Below are 12,500 nucleotides of genomic sequence, written 5' to 3'. Positions count from 1 at the left end.
ATATTTATGTATTATGAATGCACTAAATATCTCATTTTTATTTTTTCTGAGCTACGCTCCCACTACCAGAAACATCGTCATCCTACTGTTCACTTTCTCTCGAGCACATGAAAGTTTACGTATTTCCAGCAAACACCATCAAGTAATTGCTCGCCCTACTTTACTGCTGGGACTCAGGAGGTAACTACTGAATTTTTTATGTGAATGTGTGTTTATGTGTGTGAGTGTTTTTGAGAGTGTGTATCTCTTCATTTCCATTTACTCTTCTTCCATCTCACAGTTTATCTGTTTATTTATTTATCTGCTTATTTCTTTTATTTCCAAATGTGTGTGTGTGTGTGTGAACTGGGATTTTGTATCCACAATATTTCTAAGGTGACTGCAGAATGCAGAAGTAATAAAAAATATAAAATTAAGACCTGAAAACACACATTCTTTTTATGTGAGATTCTGTGGTTATTTTTTAAAGATATTCATTAGCTATCTATGGAAAATCACATACATAGGCAATCTCTTGGCACCAGGGAATACACTAAGATTTAAATAATATAATATATGTACGTATGTATATATATATATATGTATGTGTATATATTATATATATATATATATATATATATATATATATATATATATATATATATATATATATATATATATATATACATATATATGTGTGTGTGTGGTGTGTGTTTACGTGCATTATGCGTGTTAGTAGGCGAGTGTATACTATGAATGAAGTTATAAAGGAAATACGGAACGTGAAATATAGCGTATGAGCGCTGATTAGAACCACGTAAAGGCTTCCTAACTTTCTCTCCCAGTAAAGTATCATGTAAAAACACGGCAGCCATAAAGAGGCCTATAAAATATTACACATCGATAAACCGAAGAAACCATTTATAACCTAAAGTGAGAGAGAGAGAGAGAGAGAGAGAGAGAGAGAGAGAGAGAGAGAGAGAGAGAGAGAGAGAGAAGGTTTTCTAGAAATTTCCTTCTTTCGAGGGGTTAAAACTACATTGCCTGACCATGAAAAGAAATGTTTGCAAAGAAGACTTCATGTGATTATATATTTTCCTTCAAAATCGTCACAGATAAAACTGAATGAATATACATTCACAAATACAAACATACAGTAGCGCTATTAATTACAACACAAACAACGGCATACAAAAATACATGATAGCATAACTCACTCAAAACATTACTGTCATATTAATGATTTTCATGTTAATAACCTATAATTGTTGAATTATTTTTCAATTTCTACCAAACGTGTTATGAGTGTTTGCCGTTCATTCTCATTTTTAACATTCGTACTGGTTTTCTTGTGTGACGGTTACTTATGGGCATTAATTTTGCCCACAACATCGGCCTCTATAATTTTTTGACACTCGTTGCTTGGTATGTGGTTAAATCTAATGAAAATTTTAAATTTGATATATATATATATATATATATATATATATATATATATATATATATATATATATATATGTGTGTGTGTGTGTTTGTGTGTGTGTGTGTGTGTGTATAACATTACACACAAACAAGTAATAACTTTCAAGTAAAGATCCATATGTACTGTGTGTGTGTGTGTGTGTGTGTGTGTGTGTGTGTGTAAGACACAGACACCAGACTATAACACTACTTCAATGTACATCATAATCTCAAATAAAAAAATATAAAAACAGAAAAAAGTGATAGAGGAAATATTACTTAATCTGATTATCTAGATTATCTGAAATATCAAAAAAGTAAAAATAACACAACAGATTTATGCTTTCATTTCTGAGGGTAAAATACTACATATTTGCTCGTCACAAAATCTATCACAGCCCTGATTTAAGAACAGCGTCACTTTCCCATCACGGGATAAAACAAGAAAAACAAAAGTTGGCGACTGCGCATTCTGGATGTGCAGTTATCTCTCGCAAAAGGTTTTTCCTTTTTCTTTTCATTTTGGGTTTCAATGGCCCCTTTGGTTTGAGTTCCCTTTGTTGTGCAAATGGATTAGGACGGAAACGTTTTTCCCTTTTTATTCTCTTTCGTTGTTGTCTTCTAATTAACAGTCATTTTACCTTAATTAGTGTAAGTATTTTCTAGGTGTAAAGTGGAACATATATTTTGTTTTACTTAATAAAAAAAATATCACTGGAACAGTTTTTGATTTAGATAAAATCTTTTAATCATAAACTATAAACAAAAATAACCAGTAATTTAATATAGCATTAACTTAAAATGTATATTGTATTATTTTAAGTAATACGATTCAGCAAAGGAATTAGTAACTGAAACTTGATCAAATTGACATATATTAAACCGGGGATTGATCAACAAGGCATAAAAATAGTTCAGATGAATTTTAAATAAAAAATAAATAGTAAGTAGATAAATAAAAGAAGCGAAACAAGAAAATCAGTAAAAGATTTAGCATTAAAGACATTGTTTTAAAGGGTGAAGAAGTAACAAACAATACCTAAAAATTACTAGAAATCTGAATGCTGGATAATGCTTTAAGAAGATGAAATAAATGGCAATATCCCTCTCCCGCTAAGATTTAGGCTCATAAAACCTTAACTTTCATAGCTGTAACATTGCACAAAAAACTGACACACATACACACAAACACACAGATGTATATGTATATATATATATATATATATATATATATATATATATATATATATATATATATATATATATATATATATATGTATGTATCTTGTGTTTGTGTTTTTGTACATATCTATGTCTAAACCAAGCGAATACATAACATACACGCATAGTATGATTAAAACGCAGAATAGGAAGAACTGCATCAAACAAACGGAACTGCTTCTCGTTCGGGAAGTTTGGAAAGGTTTAAATCGAGACAGAGAATTCAGGAAATTGGTTAGTGACTGTTACCCTTCCATCGTGTTCTTGTGGTGGGAGGGGGATTTATAGCAGGTACTGGAATTTATATATTGCACTGAGAGATCTAGGAAGAGTGCCATCTGGGGACAATTAACAGCTTGCAAGAAAATTCTTCTCCTGTTTATCCTTTCTTCATGTTAGATCTTTTGAAATATTTGTTGGGTGATGTGGCGACAGAACTCACCATTTGCGACGCCGAATAATTACAGTAGTTAATTATCTAATCTTCGGCATTTATAAAAAAATGAATAGCTTCAGTTTTGGGTATTTCAGCGTATATATATATATATATATATATATATATATATATATATATATATATATATATATATATATATATATCTATATATTATATATATATATATATATATATATATATATATATATATATATATATATATATATATATATATATATATATATATATATATATATAGTCGTATACGTTTACAATTAAACGCTACCTTTATAAATCTCAGTCGGAAGCCAGTGAAATTATTTCTCCATAGAACTACGAGAGTGCGAGAGGTGAGTGAGTATTAAAGTCATTATATTACATGAACGCTCCCGAAAGATGTAATTATAATCCCCTCCTTTCTCTAATGAGGAAGATGAAAGTAAATCTGACGTTTGAAGATTTTAACTCACAAAGGGTTGAAATGTAACTAGTTTTATTTAATTCTCCTGCTTATGTATAAATTTCGTATGCAAGGTTCAGGGATATTTTGCTTAATCTACAAGAGAATAAGAGGCATCATCTTACGTGGCTAAACGAAAGGTAAAAAAATCAATTTGAAAGTGAGAATATGTTGTACTAATCAGCACTCGGCATAATACTGAGTGAATGTTAATGTGCGTAACTTAGCAAATGTAACAATGGCCAAAGGTAAAATATTCAAAATCACTACTTAAACCAAAATTCAGATAGGAATTTTATACTAAAGAGCTATTCTACATATTACTAAGATGGATGTCAGATGAAAGTTAGTCTACAAAGTTAGCAAGTATAACAATGAACAAATGCAAAATATAAAAAATCATTACTCAGATCAATAGGAATTTAGGCATTAGGAACAGAAGAGAGACAAAAATCAAACAAAGAGTAAATGAAAACATACCTTGAATTAACTGACGACAACAAAGGTCTTGCGCAACAAAATCTCGCAGGGTTTCACTGCGCAGTTTCAGGAAAATCCTGGAACGGGAAAAATGTAGAGAAAATATTTCACAATATGAATCTGATCTTTCGGGATTAGGAACCTGGTCTGGGAATGGGTGAATGAAATAAGAGACAGGAGAAGAAGCTTGGGTAAATTGTCGTGTATGATATATTGATAAGCGTCACAGTGAGGTGTCATCAGAAAAATTATATTGAAAGGAAAATTATATCGAAAGTCAAAATGATAAATAGGGTTATCCGGGGAGAGTGATATTGGAAAAAAAACTATTAAAAAATAAGTAGAATATAATGTAATTAATACGCTGCTAGTTATTTCCTTATTGTGGTGATGTGAAAATACATTAGAATTTAAGATATACAATTATTCCACTATGGATACCCATTGCGTATCCATATTTTTTGTCCTGTGTGTAATGCGCAAAGCCTAAGGGGAAATAAAATCCACTTTTACACTTCCTTTTTAGGGGGCGGAGGTCAGTTGCTCCCATAGCCATGGGGTGGATAAGTAGCATTGGGTTGTCCATTCCATCGGCATCTTCAGCATCCTTCCCGTAGGAGGGTAGTGGTTTCATTGCACTTCACGCGGTGCATTGTAGGCATTACTATAGGGTGTTTGGAGCGTCCTGTAGGTCCCTAGCTGCATCTGCATTTTAGCAGTTTACATAATCTCCATCCCCAGTCCTTCTTCAATTTTGCTCTTCAAACTCTCTTAACTATTACTTTTTTCTTTCAGTAAAAATTTTAGATTCCTGAATTTCATCTCCTTAATTTTCTTAACTTTTTATCTTGCTGTCCAACCACTCTAACTACCTCAGTTTACCACCCTGGTCGAAAGTGCCCCAGTGCTTGGCTTGGTAGCCTGAACTTCATAAATCATCATCAGTCATCTTCATTTTCCCCTCCATAACCTAGATGTTGTGACGTCAGTTTTAGTAAACATGAATCAATCACTCATTACCCTTTTGTTCGTGATGAATTTTATGAACGAAGACCCCATCGAGAAATAGTATTTGTTTTCTGTAACTTAGATTAAACAAATAATTTCACGATATGAAACCTTTCGCCATCAGCTGCCTTTTCATTCTCTTTAAAACCTCTCAGGAACCAAAACTGGAGCTGGAATGATAAGGAAGCAACCTTGAAGACATATCGAGGTGTCCATCCTTCATGGACAAGGAATTCTACGTCACTGTTTTCCCAGAGAAGCTATTTACGGGAAGTGTTGTCGACCAACCTCTTCTCTGTTTGCTCAACACTTGACTTAAATTGGCTGACTATAAAAGGGATTGATCTGTTTCCTTACCTCGACTGTTAACTTATATATATTAGTATATATATATATATATATATATATATATATATATATATATATATATATATATATATATATACACACACATATATATATTATATATATATATATATATATATATATATATATATATATATGTGTGTGTGTTTATTTATTTATATATATGTATGTGATTATATGATAGTACTAAGAAGTAAGAAAATTATTTAAAGCAAGGTGAATTAAAACATCGCAGACAGGTGAGAGAGAGAGAGAGAGAGAGAGAGAGAGAGAGAGAGAGAGAGAGAGAGAGAGAGAGAGAGAGAGAGAGAGTCAAGACTGCTCCGTTCTTTTCTGAAAATAATTGCCTTAGTACCGAAATCAACACCATGTCCAAGGAAAAATTATGCAGAGGTTATGGCTATGTTGTACCTTGTTTTTGTGTTTATTTTTTTGTACTCTTAAATCAGATTTCCCGAATGCAACCACCTGATTTTGGCCTTTGCTCTTGAATAATAATAATGAAAAAAAAAAGAGTTCCATCTTTCATCATGAATTCCCTAAGGGAGAGATGTCGAATCAGTCCCTTATCCTCCCCACTCTGTTCTAAAGTAAAGAGAAATGAATGGGGACAGAGATAAGACATCTCCCATAACGCCCTAGAGCGATTACTTTCATGTTATTTAAAATGTTTCCCAAGCGTTTCTCATCCAGCGGAACATTTTAAGCTTTCCCCTCTCGTGAATCCATAGATATTCCCCCAAACTCTTCCTTCCATCTTTTCGTTCACAAAAAGAGTATTTTCGCCTCAATGTTTCGTGGGCGTAGGGACACTTTTAGTCTGCAGTTATTTTCTGCAGTGATAAAAAATGAAAAATAAAAAGTTTTCTCATAGATATTTTGTGAAAAAGATAATATTTCTTAAGGGTCTGTAAGAAAGAGGAGTAAAAGATAACGCAGTTTTGCCAATCTAGAAAAATTTGTTTTTCATTTTACTAGATGAGGAACAAGGAGCGGAGGTAAGAAAATGTTACCTAGGTGTAAAAGGAGATCAAGGATAAAAGTGAAAATAAAATAATGGAAGTAAAAGGACATTCAGATAAGATCTAAAATTAACGTTTCATTTCCTAGATAGAATTAGTGTGTGTGTGTGTGTGTTTCCTGTATCTAAATCTTCTGCTCGAAATATGAAAAGGGAATAAAAATGTCCTCGATATCTATCTATCTATACCTTTTTTATTAAAATCTTTGAGACATGAGAGATTCCTCTTTATTCAGATAATGACTTGATTAAAACGTAAAAAAAAACTTCAACTGTCTTTTTATTCTACTTTTGCTAAGAAGAACAAGAAGGAAGTTATGATCTGTGGTTGCTGCAGAAAGTGATGGTTTTTGCAGTAGGCTATAAAGCAATCAGTGTGAGATGTGGCAGTTGCATAATGATTTTGGCAGTTCAACATTCCAATGTTGTCTTGACACTGTAATTCTCAAGATTCTGTCTTTTCTTTTGAACAGAAAATAAAGAGTAAGATAGTAAATCATTTTAACCTCTCTTAGGGATTTCTTCTTTAGAATTAAAAGGATTTACGTATTGGAAACCGTTGTGAGACATATAATTTTTTATACTGAATGTTTAATTCTAATATAAGTATGATCTACTAAAAAAATTATTTAAAAACCAGAGATATTTCAGTCTCCAAAAAGGAAAACTCAGATTTCCCCCGTAAATTACAAATAAATATTTGCTGGACAGGCACCAAATAGAGATGTTCTGTACCAGAAAGCCCTCATAAAGAATTCGTTGTGTAGGATTCTCGGGGAACACTGGTAACATGTGAAAGAGTGGATGTGGGAAATTTGAGAGAGACAGAGTTTTATTCTCCAATAAAACGACCAAAAATAATGAAAGAGAATTGAGGATGGCACCAATTACCTAAGTAACTGAAATCCTAGACTTGTGGTTTAATTTTTGTAGGATGAGTCTGTGCAGCGAAATTATTAAACAACAGACGGTCTGGCTTCATACTATATTAAGTAAAAGCTTAATTCTTTAGCATTAACCTTCTTCCTAACCAGAAAATACAGAGGGTCACCAATTTTGAGGTGATGTAGGTACCATACAGGTTCCGGATAATAATAATAATAATAATAATAATAATAATAATAATAACACACACAATAATAATAATAATAATAATAATAGTAATATCATGAGTCACTCAAATGGTGAAGAAATCCACAATGGTGAATGTATAAATACATATTAAAAGTATATGTGATAATAATAATAATAATAATAATAATAATACACACACACAATACTAATAATAATAATTATTAATAATAATAATTTTTTATTATTATTATTATTATATTATTATTTTATTATTATTATTATTATTATTATTATTGAAGAGAATGGCCGTCTAAATGCCGTTGAGTTTGCATTGCAGTTTTTCAGTCTCTCTAATGAGTGTCTTTGTAGCAGCAGGTAAACTACTGTAAATAAAAGCTGCCCAAAGTTCCTTTATTCCTTGCTGCTACAAAGACACTCATTCGGTAATATAATAATAATAATAATAATAATAATAATAATAATAATAATAATAATAATAATAATAATAATAATAATAATAATAATAATAATAAGGACTAAGTATTCTTATGAATTCAAAAATGACATCCGAACCCTGGTGGATACACACAATATAAGTTACTGACATTAAGAAAAGTGTTTAAAGAACGATTTTTCGTTCTGTCAATATTATTAAGCATTGCAAGATAGAAACGTTTATGAATAATACTCATACTAAAGAAAGCTTTCTCTCAGGAGATGTGATAAGCAACAATGCAAATAATACTCATACTAAAGAAAGCTTTCTCTCAGGAGATGTGATAAGCAACAATACAATGTAAAAATGAAATACCTGAAGGAAATTTTCTTGAATAAAAGCCATACTTGAAGGTTTTATAATGAAACGTAAGTTTTATCACGAAATTTCTTCAGAATTAGTACCTTGAACTATGAAAAAATATGTTCCGTCTTTGAAATAATATAAAAAAATCTAGACATGTTTTGGATAAATACTCCACACATGAAAGAGGCAATCCTACATAAACTTTTGTCCAGGTTTTGGTAAAGTAATACACTGATGTAAAGGTCAGCCAAGAATAATTTTTTTTCGGACTTAGAAAAGTAATCCACTCGTGAAAATGTCAAACAAACATGGAGTTGGCAGAGGTTTTGCAAAGTCATCCTAGTCATAAACTTTGCACAAACTTTGTAAAAATCATTCACTAAAAAAACCAGTCAGCCTAACATAAAGACTACAAGGAAAAAAGGTTTTGTAATATAAGTGGAAAAGCAGAGAAATAAAAAAGTAAAAAGATTACTCCTGATATAACCAGACTCTCAACGTCCAAAATAAAAGGACCTTCCTGGAACAGAGCTAACTTTGCTTGGTATATTTCATGAACGCTTTAACAATCTTATCTATTTATCCACACATTGATGGTTGTATCCAATTAGTATTAATGATACGGAAGTAATAAATTACTTATAAATTTCACAATAAATGATATTAATGAGACCATTTATGGTTTAGTATATATGTAACAAAAAATGAAGAATAAAAATTTATTTATAACTGAATAAAAATTGATTTATTTGTATCTGAAAACAAAAGGTATCAGTTTCACTTGAGATTCCCAAAAGAAAGTTTCTAGGTGACCATCCTACTAAACTTTATTCCCTTCGTGTTTCTCTACGACCCAACGACTCTGTAAACAATTACTCCATTAAAAACCACAAAGGAAATTAGTCCCTCGAGCCAGGGGCCGGAAGGAAGCTTTTTCTGTACGACCCGAGGAGAAAGGGATTATTCCCAGGCTTGAGGATAATACTCGTACTTTCATCGTGTGAGGAAACAAAGAAAGTGCATTGAAGGATACACAAGATTTACGGATTTACTATAATGAAGCCTTATCTTCACACTGAGCTTTTTCTATAACGGTCAAGAAAATGTTGAGAATATATTTAAAATCACCATAGAGTTACGTCATTATCGATGATATATTTATGTGTATATATATATATATATAATATATATATATATATATATATATATATATATATATATATATATATATATTATATATATATATATATTATATATATATATACATATATATTATATTAATACATATACATATGTATAAAATAACAGGACGTGAAAGTCAAATATCCCCAGTTCTACCCCTGCCTCGTAAACGACAGCTGCAGTTCTGTGAAGTGAGAATATTGTTGCGTGTGTGACACAGGTGTTGCCATCTGTTGGAGTCGAGTGATGATTCTTTTTGTGAATGGCCGGCGGAGCATTGCAACACTTCCTCTTTCAATCTGCAATATTGCACTGCCTACGAGCCCAGCTTTGCAAAAGGATTGCTTTGATTGTTTTTCATTTTCTTCCTTTTGTCTTTACAAATTCTTTACTGACTAGTGTAAACGTTAAAATTTGACGGGTTTATGGTTTATTAATATTCAGAGTTTCATGTTTGCTATTTTGTTTTCCTAAATGTTTTTCTTCCAATAATTCAATTAAAGTTTAATTTCGCAAAGCTTCAATTTACTGTGGCCTAATTATTAACGCTATCATAATATACACTCCCTCTCTCGCTGTCTCTCTTTTTCTTTCCTAATTTGTATGTATATATATATATATATATATATATATATATATATATATATATATATATATATATATATTATATATATATTAATAATATATATATATATATATATATATATATATATATATATATATATATATATATATATATATATATAATGTATGTATGGCTGTATATTTGTGGACGTGTGTACACGCTTTAAGAGAGAGAGAGAGAGAGAGAGAGAGAGAGAGAGAGAGAGAGAGAGAGAGAGAGAGAGAGAGAGAGAGAAAGGAAAATGTGGCCGTTTATAATCAAAGTGTCGTACCTTCCTTATAAAATATTGATACACAACTGACTCCTATAATCTCGGATGCAGATATCGTAGAAGTGTGTATAAAATTTCTGCAGAAGCCGGAAGACATATTTCAAATTATTGTTAAGTACATAAGCAAAATTTCTCGCGGTATTGTGTTATTAGCATCAAATCTGTCGTACGTCATCGTATAATCTTGAATATGATTTTGGTTAATTGCAAATATGAAAACGTGTATTTCAGCTTTATGCCAACTAGACTGAGTCTTGACATTGTCATTCTTAAGATCTATGACGTTTATCTAATTATCCTTAGTGATGAGGAGTCTTTTTATTATTATGAAGTAAAAGTAATGAATGTAAATGAAATTTAAGTGAAAAATGGTCAAATAATTATGGAAGGTCACGGCCAGCAAAAATTTTATCCCGTTATCTTAATTTCCCTTGGCGCAGAAAATATTCAAGCCTGTGTTCACAAAAAAAAAAAAAAAAACAATAGAAACATAAAGGAGCATTCTGGGGGGTAGAGGATACGCGGAGGGGTGGTGTCTCCTTGGTACTGTGGTTGTTGTTTTCCGTAATGAGTTCTTAATTAATGTGCCTACGGCGGGAATAGCGGAATTTATTAGATTAAACTCTCTCTCTCTCTCTCTCTCTCTCTCTCTCTCTCTCTCTCTAATCATATTAAAATAATACATTCTCATTTCAACAAGACATACAGTTTCATTTATTCTAGCTTCAATACATTTAACCCTTTGATTTCGGTTGTAACGTATACGACGCATTTAATAAACCGCCTGAACACTGTTGTGTCGTATACGAGCACCGGTAATTTCTTTATGTGAAGGACTGATGATTGAAATACTGGCCTTCTTTTTCTTGATATGGTAACAGTCTGTCAGTTTGCCATACAGTGAATTCACATAAATTCACGTGTTTCCCTAAAATTCATTAGTTCATCAAGATGTCACAGGAGGACGGGTCGGTACGACATCCTCGAGTTGACCGCCGGGCAGATCGAGAGAAGAGCCTTCCGACGAGGATAACTATTTTATAGATCTTTTTTCGACCATTTTCTGGATATGAAAATGAATCGGATTTAGAAGGAAATGAAATGGATAATTAGGTCCTGGTACAAGAGACAGTGATGAACATCAACCGACAGTGAAATGATTTGAAAATCTGCCACCTACAAATGAAAGCCAAGGTGTCAAAAGAAGGCGGAGACAGCGAAGTGACCCAGGTGGGATGAGTGGGGAGGCTGCCAGCAATTTCCAGCCCAGAGATTTCATATTTGACAGCAGTGGCAGTGGCATTACGTCGAAATGTAATGTGAATGAAAATTCAAAGGAAGTAGACTATTTTTTGAATTTTTCGACAACGAATTTATGGGCTGATTGCTGAAGAGACAAACCGTTATCAGAGATTCTTGTTGATACGCTAGGAGATGCAGTGCCAAAGTATTTTGAAAATTTGCTCAGGTTACTGTGGAGGAAATGATACGGTTCCTTTGTGTGATTATGATCATGTCGCATATAAGTAAACATCGCATCGTAGATTACTGACTACGCTTGAGACATTGAGACAAAAAGGAGTGAGAAGGCTGATGGCAAGGACAGATTTCTTCAAATTCTACGGGTTCTCATTTCGTTGATAACTCACAGGAAACAAGCCCAGATAACTAAAAATTAAACCCATGCTCGACAGTGTGTAGAAAATTCCGGGAAAAATTTCAACCTTTCCAGGATTTATGCATAGATGAAAGTTTAATGTTATGGAAGGGAAGGCTGTTTCAAGCAGTACATTCAGATAAAAGAAGTCGATTTGGAGTGAAAATATTTGAACTTTGTGATGCCAAAACGGATTATATTGTCGATTTTATAATCTATACTGGGAAAAGATACAGAGATATTGGGAGATGAGGATCTAGGGTATCTGGTCTTGTGGTAAAACATTTATGGCCTCGCATCTCGGAAAACATCACATCCTGTATTTCTTTATAATTATATTGCAGCCCAAAAACTGCTCAAGTATTTGGGCGACAACGAAACAGGAGCATGTGGAACAGTCCAGAAAAAATAGGAAATTTATGCCTAAATTTCCTGATGTGAACAAATCTGAGATTTC

General features: G+C 32.2%; 1 long non-coding RNA gene across 1 annotated transcript in view; it reads right to left on the bottom strand.

The window, feature by feature from the left end:
- LOC136835701 (uncharacterized) overlaps positions 1-12,500 on the bottom strand; it is a 255,242-nt gene that overhangs the window by 100,153 nt on the left and 142,589 nt on the right. Inside the window, exon 3 of the long non-coding RNA XR_010852243.1 lies at positions 4,038-4,114. This is a non-coding gene — a long non-coding RNA (uncharacterized lncRNA). The remainder of the gene's footprint in view (positions 1-4,037; positions 4,115-12,500) is intronic.

This window comes from Macrobrachium rosenbergii, chromosome 55 (assembly GCF_040412425.1).
Source record: "Macrobrachium rosenbergii isolate ZJJX-2024 chromosome 55, ASM4041242v1, whole genome shotgun sequence".
In the NCBI taxonomy this organism is placed as follows: domain Eukaryota; kingdom Metazoa; phylum Arthropoda; class Malacostraca; order Decapoda; family Palaemonidae; genus Macrobrachium; species Macrobrachium rosenbergii.
The sequence above is the reverse complement of the archived record's forward strand: the minus strand, read 5'-3'. Positions and strand labels throughout refer to the sequence as shown.